The sequence below is a fragment of the Ursus americanus genome, chromosome 15 (assembly GCF_024610735.1).
Source record: "Ursus americanus isolate L20-20 chromosome 15, mUrsAme1.1.p, whole genome shotgun sequence".
Taxonomy (NCBI): Eukaryota; Metazoa; Chordata; class Mammalia; order Carnivora; family Ursidae; genus Ursus; species Ursus americanus.
The window spans coordinates 3,290,762-3,310,254 of NC_142141.1; the positions used below are offsets into that span (position 1 = coordinate 3,290,762).

General features: G+C 47.4%; 1 protein-coding gene across 1 annotated transcript in view; it reads right to left on the reverse strand.

Annotated features, from left to right (window-relative positions):
- Positions 1-9,576, reverse strand: part of CPLX2 (complexin 2) — an 83,086-nt gene extending 73,510 nt beyond the window's left edge. Inside the window, exon 1 of the mRNA XM_087867804.1 lies at positions 9,373-9,576. The gene's annotated coding sequence lies outside the window, so the exon portion shown is untranslated. The remainder of the gene's footprint in view (positions 1-9,372) is intronic.
- Positions 9,577-19,493: the final 9,917 nt, after the last annotated feature.

The window sequence follows — 19,493 nt, forward strand, 5'->3', positions numbered from 1 at the left end:
CACTGCTGGGAGAAATCGGGGAGGGCTTTCCCAAGAAGGTGAGTCTTGAACTGAGGCTTAGAAGACAGAGGAGCAGGAAGGGCTTTCCAGGCAGAGGGAGCAGCATCTGCAAAGCGGTGGAGGGAGCATGGTCCCACTTGGAGGAATTTGGCCAGATCCTTGGGGAGAAAGATGAAGCTGAGAGGTTGTTGGGGCCAGTTATAAGGAGCTTTATTGAGGCTGGAGGATGATGGGGGGCCACTGCAGGGCTTGACTTTGTGCTCTAGAGGGCTCCTTCCAGGGTCAGGGGCAGGAGTTGGGGAGGGGGGATGGGAGGCTAGGTAGCAGGACTTATGCTTGATGAGGTCTGGGGTAGAGGGAGAATCGGACTCTGCCTCCTGATTTGGGTGGTGCATGGAGATGGAAGGTCTGTGAAAGTCAACTCTCCCATTGGCTGAGCCACCCTGTGGAGTTGGAGGTCTTCCCCCAGCAAGAAGATCACTGTGGCAGGTCCTAGTCTCTGCCCAGTCCCAGCCAAGCCCTCCTCTGCCACCTGACTGCTCCCAAACTGTGTCCTAGCAACCTCACAGCCCTCGCCTTGGCAACGCCAGCTTCTGTACTCTCTTCCTGATTGGGCTGAAAAGGAAGGTGGAGCTAGAATGCCTCCCGTCTACTAGACCTACTCAGGGAGCCAGGCTGGGCTGCCCACAGCCCGCACCACTGGGTTCTTCAGGTGGAGGCTGGCCAATCAGGTGCAGGACATGGGTCTGGACACAGGACAGGAGTCTGGACTCTCAGCCTTGTAAGCTGCGTTCTGACCCCTGGGCTGATGTCTGAGTGACCTTGGACAAGTCTCTTCCCCTCCCTGGACCTCAGGTTTCCCTTTCGTAAAATAAGGAGGTTGAACAGCACCATCTCTAGAGTCTAATATTATCTTTTTCCATTTTTGAGCTTTTCCCATGGTTATTGGTTGGCTGCTCTGCTGCTGCCACTGACTCTAGTGTCAGACTCTAGGGGTTTAAATCCTACTTTGCAGGGCGCCTGGGTGGCACAGTCAGTTAAGCATCTGACTCTTGGTTTCTGCTCAGGTCGTGATCTCAGGGTCAGGAGATCCAGCCCCACATGGGGCTCTGTACTCAATGGGGAGTCAGCTTTTCTCCCTTTCCCTCCCTCTCCTTCTCCTCCCCCCACCACTCGCGTTTTCTTTCTCTAAAATAAATTAATTAATTTAAGAAAAAATCCTGGTCTGCTTGGCCAGATCACTCTACCTCTCTGAGCCTAGATTTCTTCCCTCTGTAAAATGAATGTGTTTCATGCTCTCTTACCCAGGGGGTTATGAGAAGAGTCAACTGAAATGGTAGAAAGGAAAGTGCTTTGTAAGTGGCAAAGAGCTATTGCAGGCACGACCTATTTCTTCACATGGGCTGTGCTCAGTAACCACTTACTGAACGCGCTCCGCCCCTCCCCCCACCAGCAGCAACAGCAAGCATTTATTGAACACTTGCTAAGTGCCAAGCGTTGTGCCGAGGTTTTACTCATGTTATTTCATCTTCACCACAGCCATGTAAGGTATTTGCTATTATTATTCCCATTTTCCAGATGAACAAAGGAGGCTGATATGGTTTTGTATAGAAGGAGCTCAGCCAGATTCCCTGGCTTTGAAACTTGACCGTTTAAAATTTAATGAGCTGGCCACCTCAGATCTCTTCTCCCCATCTCGAGTTTTCCTCTTGCCTGAATTCAGGATCTCACTCAGGGTTTGGTGGGCAAAGGGGCAGCACTCTCATTTATGGAACATTTCTTCAAAGTGCCAAGAATTGATCAGCTTCTCAGGCTTTTCCCTGCGTGCCAATCCCTTGGGGGGTCTCATTAAAATGCAGATTCTGACGCAGTGGGTCTGAGATGCAGCTGAGATTCTGCATTTCTAATGCATTCCTAGGAGATGCTGATGTTGCTGGCCCGGGGATGCGCTTGGAGTAGCCAGGGGCTAGAGGACTTCAAATATTCTCTTACTGAATCCTGGGGACTAAGTCTTTTTAGCCCAGGGTCACAGATGGGGCAACTGAGGCTTGAGAGGCAATGTACCTGCCTCAGGATCCCACAGCATACAAGGAGTGAGTTCGAACTTCGGTCCGCTTGGGAGTACGCAGTGGCAGGGGTTCCGTGCCAAGCCTCACCTCCTGGCTGTGTGGTCCCTGCTTGGGTTTCTGTCTCCACAGCCAAGGCAGAGCGTGGTCTCTGAGGCGCCTTACTAAGACCTGTTTCTTACTTTCAGTTTGTCACGAGCAGACCGGTTTTGGGTGCTGGCTTCCAGTGGGAACAGGGCCCTGGCCCAGGAAGTATTCCTGCAGTGGAGTGGACATCTCAGGATCAAGATTAGATCCTGCACGTGTATGACTCACCCCGTTTGTCTTACCCCCAGCCTGGCTCTTTTTGGAATCCTGTCCTTATTTGAACATTTTAATGTTCCATTCATCATGGATTTTTGGGGCACTAGTTTTGTTTTTAAAAAATATTGCACAAAATGTTATTGATTTTGATGACTGAGCTTTTTAGCATCCCTGTACGTTTTGCACCTGAGGCACGTGCCTCTCGCCCTCGCCTCATGCCAGCCCTGGCCAGCCCTGTGTCTCCTCCCGCCCTCCTCCTGCCTCATGGCATTAGGATGCTGCCTGCAAGGCGCTGTGGTGCCCACCCAGCAGCTGGGCAGCCCATGCACTTATATCCCAGCAGGGGAATCCATCACTTGGCTTGCCTTTTGGCTGACCCGCTCTAGCAATGGCAGCAGGAACTGTGGGCCTGACGGGGGTCCGGGTGATCACTCTGATGTGGGCTTTACCCCATCAGGCCTCTTACCAGTGAGGAGAGGGAGAGAAGTGACATCACTACAATTTAGATTATGCCACCCCTCTGCTTCACCCAGTCTTCAAGGCCCTGTCTGCTCTGGCTCCTGTTAACCAATCTGTCCTTATCTCTATCCCTCCCTCCCTCCCTCCCTCCCTCCCTCCCTCCCTCCCTCCCTCCCTCCCTCGGCTCCTGTCATGCAGCTTTGTCAGGCTTCTTCCTACCTCAGGACCTTTGCACTTTCTGCCTGGATACTTGTCCCATGGCCAGCTGCCTCTCCCTGTCCAGATGTCAGCTTCAATGCTGGTTCCTTCAAGCCCTACCTGCCTTATACAAACAGCCCCAGCCTCCTTGACACACTCCTTTTTTATTTCCTTCCTAGCACTTATACAACTTGGTGAAATTATTTTTTTGTTTACTTGCTTGCTTTCCTCTCCCCACTAGAATGTGAGCTCAGGGAGAGCATGGACTTTATCTCGTCTGTCTTATTCTTCATTGTCTTTCCAGCTCTCAAATAGTTATTGGCCCATCGTAGGTGTTCAGTGAGTACTGAGGAATCAGTGAACCCTACCCTGGGCCTGAATTTCCACATTTGCGAAATGGGATTGCAACATGGTCAGAATCAAAAGCAAAATCCCCGAGTTTGGGGGCCGGTGAGTATTATCCCTATTGTTTAGCTAATGACCTTGAAACTTAGAGAAAGATGGGACTGGCCTGAAGTCACTGGCCAGGAAATGTGTGGGCTGGTGCCCTCTCCAGTTTGGAGAAATGCCTGGCCCCACGCCCTGCCCGGAGCAGGAGTTTGGGAACGAGATAGCTGCATCTGAGTTCCTCTGAGTCTCTTGCCATCTGCTGCTTGAACTGCAAGACCCTCCTTGCCCACCAGGCTGTCACAGCTGCCTGACATGTCAGAGACAGGAATTCTAATGGCTGTTTTCTTGTGGAACACAAAGGCCTGCCTCTTGCAAATGTAGAGATCCATTTTCTCTGCATTGGCAATTACTACGCTGGCTGTCTGGGGAACGTTTGTCATCTTCCAGGCACTTCACCGAGATTAACTTCTGAACCCATGCAGCAACGCTTGTTGCAGCTTGAGTGTGAGTCTGGACAGTGGGCGTGGCAGTGTCTTCTCTTACAAGAAGAGCTGGGGTTTAGAGGGCTTGAGGCCCCCAAGTCAACATCTCTAGGAGTTTGGTCGATTTTCCTGAGAGCATTTTCTCCGCTGTCGGAAATGCGCTGACCTTCTTGAGGATTCAAGGTTTCTGACTTTCCCTGCGTGATTTGGCTGTTGATTTAGCAGTGTGTTCCCCAAATACTTCCTGAGTTTCCTAGGCATCCTTCTCCCCCTGAGCATGCAATGGGGGAACAAAATATATACTGCCCTTACCTTCCTACAATACTGAATCTGTAGGGGAGACCGATGACTGTGTCCCACCCGTAATTGGCTGTGTGACTGTGGGGAGGTCCCTTTCCCTCTCGAGGCCTTTGGTTTAGCTTACTCTCTTCTCCTGGTCTCCCCGCTTAAAGGCCTTCAATGGCCCACTGTTGCTTACAGAGAAGATGGGCGTCTCTGGCCCAGCCTTCGAGGTCCCTCAGAGCTGGCTGTACTTGACCTTTTCCACCACAGGCTCCTGCCCTCCCACTCCCATTTGCTCCGTTTTTATTTAACCAACACTCATACAACACTTTCTAGGCGCTTTCCAGGCACTGTCTAAATGCTTCACAACATTTAACTTGCTTGATCCTCATAGAACTCCCTTGAAATAAGTATTGTGATTCTCGCCATCTCCATTTTCAAGATGAGGACACTGGGACACAGAGAAGTGAGTAACTTGTGTGGGTCCACACAGCTACTAAATGGTGTGGCTGGGATTTGAACCCGGGCAGCCAGACTTCCAGCTCGTGCCCTCCACTGCTGTCCTCGGCACCAGCCCTACTCTCTCCTTTCCTAGGTGCACTCCAACAGCCATTGCCCACTTCTGCAAAGCCCTCCCTGATGCCTCCCAGGCTGAAAGGGTTCTTCTTAGCTCTGTGTTCCCACAATGCCTTGCACATCCCTTCCTTCCCACAGGGTTCTGCTATTCTGGTTTGTGTCCTGTCTCCTCTGCTGGATGCTGAACACCTCAAGGGCCGAAGCCATGTGTCACCTTCCCTGCTTGCTCTGTGCCCGGCCCAGCGTGTTCATATTATCCATTCTCCATGCAGTAACCAGAGGCATCTTTTTAAAGCAAATTCAGTTTATATCACTCTCCTGCTTAAAATCATCCAGTGACAGTCCGTTGCATTTAGGATAAAATCCCAAATCTTGACCATGGCTTAGAAGGCTCTGCATGAGGGACTGGTCCCTGCCCCCTCTCTGCCCTCCTCTGCTGCCACTTTTCCCCTTGCTCCCTGCTCCAGCCACACCGGCCTCCTGCCTGTCCCCAAAGAGACCAGGCTCACATTTAGGGCCTCTTCCCGAGCTGTTTCCTTCGTCTGGAATGTGTGGCCCCACATCCTCCCGTGCCTGACTGTTTGTTATTGGGGCCTGAGTGTCATGTTGCCATTTCAGACAGACCCTCCTTATCGGTCCGTCTTTCTGCTTAAATGTTGTCATATTTACTTTTTAATTGTTATTAATGACTGTGTCTACTGCAAGTCTGTAAGCCCCATGGGAGCAGGGATCTGAGGTGTCTTGTTCCATACCTGGAACCATGCCTGACGCCAAACAGCCACTCAGTGAGTAAATGTTAGAGGGAGAATAAATGCTCGCCAAGGTCCCTTTGGAATCAATCCCACCTATTGCAATTCAACTAGGCCCAGATAATATAATATAATACAGCTTTCCCCTTCTATTTGAAAGTAGAGCGTTCTTATGAAACCCTTTGTAAACCAAAATGGAGCACAGCAAAGAAGCAATTACCATTTTGTAACAGTGAAATCCTCTTCAAACTTCTTTTGGTTAGTGAAGTGACCTACTGATGTAGGTCTTCCGTAAAAGTGATGTGACATAAAGCGAACATTCAGATAGTGGGGAAAACCTATCATCATAATAAAATCTAATCTAATCTAATAATGTAACGTATGTGTTATAATATATCTGAATTGGTCTCATCTCAGGCTAAAAGCTGGGATAATTTCACAAGCTGAAATTCACTATCTTTATCACCATCCTATGTCTCACTTGTAGTCATACTCCCAGAAGAGGGGCAATTTTATTGACCATTCTCTGCTGACTTCTCTTCATCAGGGATGCTTAGAACTCCTTACATGTACTTTAATTTGTCCACCTAAGACTCAGAGAAACTTGTGAGATACTGCCTTCCCCATTTTGCAGGCAGGGACATCCCTGAAAAGCAAAATGGTGACTTCACAGCCATCGCATTTCATCAGTGACAGGAGAGACTTCATGCTCCAGAAAGGCAAGAAAGAGCTCTGAGTCCTGCCAGGACTGGGCCAAACACTACTCGCACCTCAGAGGAACAGTGGTCTGTAGCTGAGAGGGATGTGCAGCCCAATTTGGGGCAGATGGAAAAAGCGAGGCTTCACATGCATCTGGTTAAGACAGTCAGGGTGGGCAAAAACGTGCAGAAATGAGGTCTGGGTGTCTGACCGCAGAAATTTGTTAATGAGAACCAAGGGATGGGGCAGGAGACACAACTGTGGCCAGAATGTAGGTATCACCGTCATAGATTTCCTTCAGAAGGATATGGAAGGGAAACATGTCAAGGTGTCTCAAAGACCGACTGCTATACGTTTTCATCCTCTTGAGAACCAGAAAGGACGTTTCTTGCCCCACTTCCCCATTCTCCTTCCAGCTCTTTGAGCTTGGGAAGGAAATGGCATCCCAGGTTTATGGGCTGAGAAACACTAAGACCTAATCTTTCAGGCAGAATGGTGAACTGACAAGAACTCTTAATTATGAGCTTAAAGGTCTTGCCTCTGGTCTCAGCACTGTGGAACTTTGGGTAAATTCCTCCCTGTTTCTGACCCTTGTCTTCCTCATCTCTAAAATGTGGCTGTTGGGTATGGCGATTTCCAAATCAAGGATTTCTGTGACTTCAAGCTTTCTGTCCTCATAAGCTTATGGTTCAGATTCATTGGAAAGGGAAGCTCTTACTTTTGTCTTTTTCTTGATGGGGCTCAATTTGTCTTTTGGTCACCCTTGCAAATAGTTACTGGCCTCTGGCCACAGGGTAGGTAGTGAAGGTAAACAATTCTGGCTTGGTAAAATCTGTTGAGGCTGATATACCCTCCATTTTTTTCTGAAATAGTTTCTCTAAGAATGCACATGGCTCATCACCATAGGGTAAAACTCTCTCACAACTTTCCTCTAAGGACAGGAATGTTCAGAACAGATTGTGGAAGGAAGTCATAGTTTGAGTTACAGACTTCCAAGGTAGAACGACATTTGAATGGCAGGGTGTTGTTGTTGATGTTAAAATCTTTCTGCACGAAACGATATGATGTCTTGGGTTTGCTTCAAAATAAGTGTGTGTGTGTGTGTGTGTGTGTGTGAGTGTGATGAGAGTGGGTGTGGGTATAGATGAAACAAGATCGGCCAACTGTTGAAGCTTGATGATGGGTACGTGGGGGGTTATTATAGTATTCTTTCTATTTTTTAAAAATAAGGTTGAAATATTTCATCACAGAAGGCCCTTTGGAGACTGGCTCCAGCTTTTCTCTTGACTCTCATCTCACAATCCTCATCTCGAGGACTCTCCAGCACAGTGACGTCACCCTGATCTCACCCCTTTTGGCCTTTCCACACAGTTCCATCTGTTTGAGGTACCTTTCCCCTTCTCTCGCCACAGCTCATCACTTCTGCCTCTGAGATCCCATAGCCTTGTGTACTCACCTTGATTATAGCACTTATGGCATCATACTGCAACTGATTTCTTTTCTGCTTCCTCTGCTGGCCTGTGCCCTCCCCAGGACACTTCTCTGTCTCCCCAGTGCAGAACCAGTGCACATAAGAGATCTTCAGCACATGTTTACAGAGGGAATAATAGCAGAAACGATAGCTCGTTTTTTGAGTACTTATTATGTGCCAGACACTGCCCTAAGCTCATTATATAGGTATTTCATTAAATCCTCACCACAAGTGGGTACTATTAACCTGTCTTCTCATCACTCTCCCAAGGTCCTGTGCTAGTAAGTGACAGAGCTGAGATTTCGACTCAGAATGGAAACAACTCTGCTCTTCTCCCTGCATCTGGGGTTTCAAAACACTTCTCTGAATGCTATACAACAGGCCCAGGATTTTGAGGAGCCTGAGCTTTAGGCCCATTTCTGCTACTAAATTGCTGAGTGACCTTGGGCAAATCACCTCTGCCCCCTACGCTGACTCCCCGGTAGAGACTACCAGTGATTGAGAGGGTCACGTGAAGCAAGGGCCCTCCACGCTTCTGCTCCAAGAGAAAAGGTTTCCTCTTACACATTTGGTTTTCTGCCTTGGAGCTGGCTTCCCAGTTTGGGAGCCTCCCAGCTTCTCATGCTCCTTCAACCTCTTTTCTTACTAATTGCAGCCTCCCCAAGCCAAGCTGCGGTTCACAGCCTGCTGCCGGGGTCCCTCCCTTCCCCCTTCCTTCCTCTCGGGCTACGCTCCGGAGGTGGGGGCGGAACCCTGGGAAGGAGGGAGGGGAAAGCAAGTAGCTGCCCGGTTCCGGAGGTTTCCCCGCGGTTTCTCGGCCCCCCTCCCCCACGGAAACTCAGCCTCACACTTTCTAGGGATGTTCCAGGGACAGCCTGAGTCAGTGATTGCAGCTGTCAGCCTCGGGCATCTGTGTTAGGCTTTCCGAAGGAAGTCCGTGGTCCTGAGCTAGGGTGGAAGTGGGGGTCTGGAAGGAAGAGGGGGCAGCGCACTCCTCCCTTCTAGCCTAGGCCCAGCCCGCCCCACTGGACTCTAGGACCCTTCTGTGCCTCTCTCCCCTTCCACCCTCTTTCCGACTTCCAGCTGGGACCCGCCATTGCACGGCCAGGCCTTAGCGAACTGCAGACCCAAGCCAGAGACGCGCGATTGTGACTGGGCTCCCCTCCCCAGCTCGCCCGAGACACTGCTCTGGGGGAAGCCGAAATCCCCGATCGATGCAACCACCCACCCCCGAGAAACGCGGGAGGCCCCAGCCCCTCTGCTTTGTTCGCGGCTCGCCAGGAAGCAGGCGGCCGGTAAGAGCTGCCTGCCGCCGCGTTGTTGACGCTGGGAGCGGAGTCCACGGGGACGAGGGACTGTCCTCGGAGGCCGTGGCACTGAACCCGGACCCAAGGAGAAGAGCCGGCGGAGAGCGGTTGTCTGCCGGTGCAGTGCTGACCGGGCGAGAGGACCCCGCCGGGGGCGGGAGCTGTCCCCGAGGTGGTGCTGAAGCGAGAAGGAGCCCGTGGCGCCCTCCGCCTCTCCCCGGAAGAGCCGGTGGCGGCTGAGAGCTACCGGGAGAAGGAAGGAGGGCCGGAGGAAGCCACCCTTAGGGAGCTCAGCGGCGCGGGGCCTATGGCTAGGGTCTCTCCGGCGAACCTGCTCCAGCGGAGGAGGTGGCGGCTCAGCAACAGAGAGCGAGCGTGCGTTCTACGAACCTGTTGGAGGCTGCAGCTCCTCCGCGGCCGACCAGGGAGCCCGGGACCGAGATTCTGGCGCGCGTCTCCTTCCCCTTTCTGCACTCCTCCGCGGAGGCGCTCCCTCCTGCCTGGGCTAGCACATGTGCACGCGGGGGGCGCCCAGCCCCTCTTCGGTCCGCCCAGAGTGTCAGCCAAGCTGCAGGGCACAAAGCCGAGAGGCCTCCCCCAAGGGCAGACCCGCTCCCAGGGAGACCCAAGCTTCCTGAGATAGGAGGCGGGGGCTGGCGACGGGGACGAGAGAGGGCGCCAGCAGTGAAACCAAGAGGAGACATGGGGGGAGCTCCCCATAGAGTCAGTTCTGCCCCGAAGTTTGGGAACATAAGGTCCTGTTACTTAGACGACAAAGGGCAGCCTGCCTTGGAAGCCTACTCCACGCCCCCCACCCCCGCCCATTTCCGTGACCAACAACCACATGCAGGTGTTGTACTTGCTCTGTTGCAGTACCTCTAATCAGTGCCTCTAATATCTCATTCCAGTCCATTACCTACAATGTCCTAGAGAGAGCGTTCTAAACCTTCCATATATACAGTGCATCCATAATAAAATGCAAGCTCTCTGGTGTGGCACTGAAGGTCCTTCATCAGCAAGATCCACGGCCTCCTTTCCAGGTGTGTTGCTACCTGAACAGAAACCACTCACTATGAACAGGTTCACCCCAGTGCCTTAGCATCTGCTGCTCCCTTTGGCTGGAACATTCTTTCCCCTTACTACTTACACTTTATTTGCAAGTTAAAGTGTCCTCATTCTCAAAGAGAACTTCCTGATCCCTAAGGCACAATCACTCCCTCCTTAAGCTCCCTCAGCCTTCACATCCTTCTAGGAGACCTCTTCTCATGTTGTACTGTAATCACCTATGCATCTATATTCTTGGTTACCAGGCTCATGCAAACTGGCTCCATATTTTATTTTTCTTTGTATCTCCATCTTCTAACACGATGACTGACACAGAAGAGATTTAAAAAAAAAAAGATTTTATTTATTCATTTGTCAGAGAGAGAGTGCACAACCAGGGGAAGCAGCAGGCACAGGGAGAAGCAGACTCCCCACTGAGCAAGGAGCCTGATATGGGACTTGATTCCAGGATCCTGGGATCATGACTTGAGCTGAAAGTGAACGCTTAACTGACTGAAACACCCAGGTGTCCCCACACGAGAGATGTTGAATTGTGTCTGCTGAATGTATGCACATATGAGAAGCAGAGGTCAAAGTAACTTTCTTTCCCTTGGTTGTTCATTTGATTTCTCTCTCTCTCTCTCTCTCTCTCTCTATTTTAATCATAGCCTGTAAAGCCTCACATGGTGGCCTCCCTGTCTACCCCTCCTGCCTCATTACCACCAACTCTCTCCTGACTCAGTAATTCCACCTACAGTAACCTCCATTTTGTACCAAATTGCTTTAAACAATTTTTTTTTCTGTTTCTGTTTGGAACCCTTTTAACCTTGATCTTCACACGGCTGAATCCTTCCTGTCTTTTGGATTTGGGCTCAAATATCACCTTCTCAAAAGACCTTTGGCCACTCCATATAATTTTCACTCCCCCAATTACTCTATAACATTTTCTACTTCATTTTTCTTAGTAATTATTACTCTCTGAAATGATTTTATTTGTAGATTTACTTGTTTATCTTCAGCTTTCCCTCAACTAGCATTACAACTCTACTCGGAGGGGGCGGGGGGAGGATATTATGTCTGTCTGGCTTGCTTCAGTATTTTCAGTGGCTGACATTCTGAGAGAAACTTACCTCACACCAGGGCATCCATAGTCCCTGTCTCCCTGGAAAGGCTGGAGCTACTGTGCTAGTCATTGTGGGATCTTTTGTTTGGTATAAATTGAGTAGAATGTTTGAGGAGAAAGGATCACACTGATATTCCACGGGATGAGAAAGAGGAGGAAATGGAGGGCCACAGACACGTGGCTGTGAGATGACAACCCCTTCTTTCCCTGGATGGCATAACCATAACTACAACTCACCTCACAACACACGAAACACTTTCACATCCATAATCTCATTTGGTATTCATATCAGCCTTATCTGGTAAGCATTATCTCCCAACATTGAAAATCTCTGAGGCCACAAGAGGCAGACGGACTTGACCAAGATCTCACAGGTTGCAAATGGTGATGCTCTTTCCAGAACTGTGCTATGTGCGGGGCATCTAGAACTAAGACATGCCTTCTGCCCCCTAGGGTTTCACATTAGTAAGAGACACAGGCCCATAAACAATAGATTATAATACAATTTGATCCTCAAACTTGGAGATGGGTGGGGTGGGGAAGAAATGGATAGGCTGCCTGGGGCAGAATAAACCAAAATTCTTTCAGTAACCATTACAATTTTTTCAGCACTTCCTAGGTGTCTGGTACTGTACTGTTTTTTTTTTAAGATTTTATTTATTTATTTGAGAGAAAGAGAGAGAGAGGGAAAACACAGAGGGAGAAGCAGACTCCCTGTTGAGCAGAGAGCCCGATGCGGGGCTTGATCCCAAGACTCTGAGATCATGACCTGAGCCCAAGGCAGACACTTAACCAAGTGAGCCACCCAGGCACCCCTGTACTGTTTTATGTACTTTGTCGCAACGAATCATTCCTGCCTATCACTATGCCTGCTTTATGGAGTTAATAGAACCTTAAGGAGGTTAAGTAACCCAGCCAAGGTTACGAGGCTGGTAAAGAGTGTAGCTTGGACTTAACCTGAGTTTGTTTGACTTGAGCCCTGAGTTCTTAGCCATTACGCGCCCCAGACGTGCTGAATCCCAATGACTACTAAGCAGGGTTGTCCCAAGATTGAAGATGATTCTTAGGCTATTCTGTTATATCTTAAAGCCTACTGAGAAACAACCATGTAGAGAATGCTGCAAAAGGAGACAGGGGAGAGATGAACCTACCTGTGGGGCGGAGTTATGGGAGGTTGGGATTGGCTCTTGAAGGAATAAGTGGGAGTTTCCAGGCAGACCGTAGGTGAAGAGTATTTCAGACAGAAGAATATTCAAGGGTCTTGGGGTGTGGAAATAAAGGGACTACTAGTGTTTTGGTGTGGGTGGATTGTAAGGCTGGGAGAAGGGATAGGGGCTGGGAAGTGCGGCTGAATCCAGGTTGGACTTGGCTTTATGCCTTAATCCTGCAGGCAGCAGACAGCCACATTGAAAGGCGAGAGCTCTGCTTTAACACTTGCCATCATTACCTTGATCATCCTACAGTAGCACCATTGGATCGGTACTTTACAATTGGTAAAGTGCTTTCCACTCACAGAAATATCACTCTGGAGTGATGTGGACTCAAAGCTCCATGAAGGCATCATACCTGTGGGTTCATTGGTATTGTTCCCTAGCACCTAGCAATGACCCCTGGAACAATGTGGGTGCTCAGGAAGTGTTTGTTGACAGGGAAGAAATTGGAAGAATCTAGTTTAGAAGCTGCTACAATAATTCAAATAAGAGAGAAGTGATGAGAAACATCTCTTAAACCAAGGGTGCAGAATTCTTGGACTCCTGACTCTGGAAAGTAAACACCTATGTCTCTCTACCTTGGAGCACCTTAGGGAAGCTGGAATTTAGCCCTCCAAAATGGTTCAGAATAACTGTGACACTTTTCCTCTCCAATATACAGAAAAGCATTTTGGCACCCAGGTGGCCAACACCCAGCCAAACCAGGATTTCCTCTGTTGTATGCACTTTATGTCTTCTGGCTCCTGGATTTTTGTCCTGACCGTCTCTATTATGTGGCAATAACATTATATGCCATCATTTGTTTCAGTGTTTTTGGGGCAATCACCATGCTAATGAAACTCAGTCTTGGCTCAAGAACTAAAATCCACCTTCTGTTTCTCCACCCCTATGGGAAGTCCACTTGGACCCTGATATGGCTAACTTACAGACGGCTGACTTGCATCAGGCTCCTTTAAAGCTCTTGACATATATTAACCGGTTCTATGAAGAGGGTATGACCCTTAACCCCGCTTTACAGATAAAGACAAAAGAAGAAACTTGCCCAGGGTTGCATGCTGACAGAGGCAGGTTTAAACCTTGGCTGTTTGACCTGAGGCTGCAGTCTCCAACACTATCCCTGTCTGCCTCCTGGATAAAATCTTCCCATTCTGCTTCCTCCCAGACCTGTGTAAGCCTGGATAAATAATTTAATCTCTGAGAGCCTCAGTTTCTTTTTCTGTAAAATGGGGTTAAAATTGCTACCAAGGAAGGTTGCTGGGGGAGATAGATGAGGTCATATATGAAGGCATCTAACTGGTGCTGCTTCCTTTTCTGGTCTTCCTCATCTGGACCCGTGGTTCCACACCTGCCCAGACACTTCGGCCATAAACCCAGGGGCCACTGTAGAATTCTTCCTTTCTCTCAGCATCCAATCCATCAGCAAATCATTTAAGCTCTTCCACCAAAATACATCCTAACTTAGTCTATTTCTCTCCCTCTCCACCACATCCCTCTCTTCCATACCACCCAATCTCCTGCCTGGACTACTAGAAGTTTCTTAGAAGGTCTCTCTGGTTCCATTCTTGCTACCCGAAGTGATTTTTAAAATATATATCTTACACAGAAAAGAACACGAATCATGTAAACAGTTTAGTTAATGATCACAAAGTAGACACAGCTGTGCAGTCATCACCCAGACAGTGAATGGAACATTACGAGTCCCCCATCGTGGCACCCCAGTTGTTAGCCCCTTACTCCTCCTCAGTAAGTGCAGTTCTGTCTTCTGCCTCTATAGATCAGTGCTACTGGCTGACAAAATAGTATGGTATGTATTCTTCTGTGTTTGGATTCTTTTGCTTGATACCATGTTTGTGAGATTCATTCATGTTGTTGCCTATGTCGGCAATGGCTTACTTTTCATTGCCGTGTAATATTCCACTATACGACTATCTCTCAATTTATTGATGGATTTTTGGGTTGCTTCCAAATTTTGTATAGATCTTTTGATACATATATGTAAGGATTTTTGTTGGTATGTATTCCCGGAAGTAGAATAAACAGGTGAGGTATGCATATAAGTCAGCTTTAGTAGACACTTTCAAATAGCTCTCCTAAGTGGGGAGTACGAATTTACACTCCCATAAGATGGGTATGAGAGTTCTCATTACTCCACATCCTCACCAGCACTTGGTATTGGCAATCTATTTTTACTTTTAGCCGTTCTATGTGTGTAGTATGTAGTGGTTTTAATTTGAATTTATCTGATGGTTAAGGAACTATTTTCCACAGGTTTAATGACTATTTGGAAAACTCCTTTTGTGAAGTGCCTGTTGATGTCTTATCAATTCTTTTATTGTGATATCTACTAATTTCTTATTGATTTGTAGGAGTCCTTTGTGTATTCTGAGTAAGAATCCTTTGAAACCATATATATATATATAAATATACATATATATTTATATATGTATATATATGCATATATATTTATATATTTAAAGATTTATTTATTAATTTGAGAGAGAGAGCACAGATGGGTGAGCATGGGGAGAGGCAGAGGGAGAGAATCTCAAGCAGACTCTTTGCTGAGTGGGGAGCCCAATGCAGGGCTCGATTCCATGACCCTGAGATCATGACCTGAGCTGAAACCAAGAGTGGGACACTCAGCCGACTGAGCCACCCAGGCGCTGTGAAACCATATATATTGTAAATATCTTCTCCCAGGCTGTAGCTTGCCCTTTTCCTTTGTTGTTAGTGTCATTTGACAAACAAAAGCTGCTGATTTTATCATAGTTCAATTTATCATTTTTTTTGCTTTACATAAAGTTAGTGCTTTTTGTGTTCCGTTTAAGAAATCTTTGTCCATCTAGGGTCAAGAGAACATTTTTCTTGTTATCTTTCAGAATCCTCATTGTTTTACCTTTTACATTTAGATTTGCAATCCATATAGAATTGATTTTAGTGTATGTTGTGAAATAGGGGTTAAGATTAAATATTTTTTGATCATATGGCTTCTCTATTGACACAACACCATTTACTGAAAGAGAAGCCACCCCCCCCGCACTGTTCTGCCCGCTATCTTTGTTATAAACTGAATGTCCATATTTGTTTGGGTCCAATGTGACTTTTCAAAGTATAAAACAGATCAAGTTATGAGTCTGCTAAATCTCTCATGGCATCTTTCCTGTTGAACTCAGAATAAAACTCAAACTTCCTCGAAGGTTTCCCTGGTCTAGTGCCCACCTATCTATTGGATGGTATTATTCCATCACTTAACCTGTTGCTCATTCCACACCAGCCACAAAGTTTCTTTTCATTCCTTAAATATGCACCTTTTATTCCCAGCCAGAGGCCTCAGCTCTCTGCTTTCAGGCTTTCCTACAAATGTGTTCTCACAGAAGGCTGATCTGCCCACATTCCCTAAAATAGCCCCTTCTCTTCCCAAGTTACACTCTAGATGATTACCTTGCTTTATTTTTGATAACACTTGCTGCTCTTCAAATATCGTATTTTTTTTTGTTATTCTCTGCTTCTCTCACCAGAATGTGATCTCCATGAAAGCAAAGACTATGTCGATTGTGTTTTTCTCTGAAACTGCAGGGCTGGGAAAAGAAAGTGAATCAGTGACAGTGACACCTTCTCCACCCTGTTTTCCGTGTCATTTGCTCTCATGTCAGCCTGCACCCCATCTCAGAAGTTGTGGCATTATGTGACATGCTGGATAGGTAGGCAGACAATTCCAACATTATCAATTTCAGACCCGACTTATTTTCCTGTTTCTGTTGATGAGGTTCTTAAAATCCCAGCTGTCATTATTTCAGCAAACCAATTTATATTAATTTTTGAGGGGAAAAGAAGGAAAACTGATAGTTCTTGAACTTTTATGATATCTCATTCAATCCTCAAAACAGCCATTTGGAAGGAAGTGTTATCATCTCCAGTTTACAGATGAGAAAACAGGGACACAGAGAGGCAAATATGGATGGACTCATGCAAGCAGTTCAATCAGATTGCGTAAAGATCACTCTCATGAAGCCATTTCAAGCCTCTAGCAGAACAGTCTACAGAAATCATGGCATGTGCAATTGAGGCATTTAGCAGAGGGTTTAAATATTGGCCTTGGGGAATAGAACTTGGGTTCTAGGACTGGTCTTACCCCTCACCAACTTTGTGACACAGGGCAAGCCACATGAGGCCAATTTACTCCTCTGTAAAGTGAGAAGGAAGTAGAATTTATTTTTTAGGATTCTTGAGAGGATTAAATAGTCACATGCCAGTGAGGTGCTTGCGTAGAAGCAGCTCGGCAAATGTTGGCTACTAGGATTAGTGTTGTTTTAGATGGCAATTCAGTTTGCTCCTTCAAGATATTGCTGCGGAGATGCGATAGGAGACAAGGTGCTTAGAGGGAATTGACCTAGAGCTTTGCGGTTTTGCGTAGAATCCTTCAAACCAGAACTTTGGGGAGTGACCCTCTTCTGATGTGGAGGAACATTCTTAGCATGTCTTCAATTCCTTGTTCAGAGAGAGGTAACAGGTTCAGAGAGGTGAAGTGACTTGTCCAAGTTTACAGAGCGCAGATCCAAACCAGAACCCATTTGACTCTTGAGATTTGGTATGATTCAAGTCCTGAATGTGCTTGGTCCCTTTCCAAAGTACTGAAATCATAGCCCCTCCCCTCTCCATTGTGTCTGCCACAGGGATAGAGAAAATCCACAGATAATCCCTAAACCTCATTTGAGGCTAATCATCACATCCATTTATCTCCCCACCAAGCTGCTTATCGCAGCAGTGGACCAGAGGTCCAGCTGATCGGGGTCAGCAGCTTCTCTGGGTGCTCCCTGGTTGGGGTAGAGCGTGTTCTCACACTGGGTGGGAAGCAGAGTCCTACAGAGCAAACAGCACATGACCAGACCCTGACTCACTATCTAGGGGTGGCATCCAGGGGCGGGGAACAGTAATACCCATAGCTCTCTGGGGCACCTGAGAGACAAGTACTCTGTGAGCATTTCTCCAGGCTCAGAGGCCAGAGAGGAAGGACTCTCTGAGACTTAGTTTCCCTATCTGCACAATGGAGATAAAGACATCTGTGTTGCTGGGGCACCAGGAACATCCAGTGATATGACGTATGTGTAGCAGGGTGTTCATATGGATTGTTTCTGTCTCAGTGTCGGCTAAGGCCATAGAAACCAGAAATAAAATAAAGGTGCCAAGTACCCTTAAGTAAAGTGAGGCTCCATTCCACCCAAGAAGGATATACTAATCAAGTTTGACCAGCCCCGCGGGCCTAAAAAATTGACCTTAAAGAGAAGGAGAAAGGGTTTCTTTGAAGTTACTGGTGTTCTGGTTATCACTCCAGCCACCCACTGTCATGGTGGGTCAGGGGGAGAGGAACACCTTAAGAATGAGAAGGGCTCTGAGGACATTCCCCTGGAAAACCTCATCTTAGCCTTCTGATGTTAGGGGGCACTTAGGCTGCTGTCACCCATGTCTGGAAAACTCTAAAGGCAAGAGAGTGTGGCTAGTTGGCTGTGTTGCTAGCGTTCTTTATTTCACAAATATTTATTGAGCACCTGCTATGTGCCAAGAACAGTTTCAGATACTTAGGATTCATCAATGAACAAAACCAGATAGGACTGAGGTGCTCACCTTCTCGTGGAAAGGGAGACACACAATACCCCATGTAAATGTGTAAGATATTTGTTGTGATAATTATTATGGAAACAGTTGAAACAGATGGAACTGACAAGTGCTGGAGACATTGATATTTTTTCTGAAGGGTCAGCAAAAACTTCACGATAAGGTGATATTTAAGCAGAAACTTGAAGGAAGTGGAGTGAGTGAGGGGAAAGTGGTTGGAGGGGAGGTCAGAGGAACGGGTAGGGGGGTTTGACTGCTATGGCGAGGACTTTGGGCTTTAGTGGATATTTGATACACATTGGATGAAGAGAGTCCAAGTGGAAGGGACTTTGAGTCCCATGGAGCTGGCTTGGATACAACCCAGGAATCTGCCTGATGGGAAACAATAGTGCTGTCACAGGGCCTGAGGGTGGGCTATGTCCCCTAGGTTCACAGATGGTAGAATTCAGGATTTCTAGAACCAGGAATGTCAAACGACAGGCTGTCCTGTGGGCCTATTTGTGTACTGAGTCGGGGATCAAGAACTGAGTATCAGACCATGTTTTGTCACTTGGGAGCAGCTTTGAATGTGGTTTTCTAGAAACTCATCTCCTAAGAAGTCAGTGGCATTATCATGAAGAAATACAGAATTTAGGAGTTCCAAGTCTCATCTCTGCCACTGACCAGTTATGTGTTCTTGGCCTGAATCTCAGTTTGCTTATCTGGACGTCAGGGTTACTAGTATTTACCTTTCAGAGAAAATAGGAGGCTCGAAGGAGGTAATGGGTGGAAAAGAACTTGGCAAATTGGGCAAAGGCGTGCAGACACATACTGTTATTGCCAGCTTGGGGACAGTTAAGTCCCTTAACATGCCCTCCATCCAGGAAGGAGGTGAGACTTGTGGTCTGGAGTTAATTTTTAGCCTTCCAACATCCATGTCTGCCTTCCTAAGAGTAGCCTGCTTTTCTCATCCATGCGGCTTAGTTGGCATTGACTCCAACCCCAAAGAGCTTAAGCCAGATAGTGTCTCTCATCTCTCCGGTTACAGAGATAACATGAGGATCATGTAATGACATAATCCAAGTCAGCTAATCAGGGCCCGTTAGACTCAGTTTTGTTTTGTTTTTTTAAGTTTTTATTTTTAAGTAATCTCCACACCCGATGTGGGGCTTGAATTCACAACCCCAAGATCAAGAGTAGCACACTTCACCGACTGAGCCAGCCAGGTGCCACTCCTAGACTCAATTCTTTTTTGTTTTTCTTATTCAGCAATCATACCCCTGCTCCCCACTTCTATTTATTCCTGGGATATTTTATTTTATATTAAAGATTTTTTATTTATTTTAATTTATTTATTTGACAGAGAGAGACAGAGAGCACAAGCAGGGGGAGGGGTAGTGGAAGAGGGAGAAGCAGGCTCTCTGCTGAGCAGGGAGCCCAATGGGGGGCTCAATCCCAGGACCCTGGAATCATGACCTGAGCCAAAGGCCGACGCTTAACTGACTGAGCCACCTGGGTGCCCCTATATTATTTTATTTAAA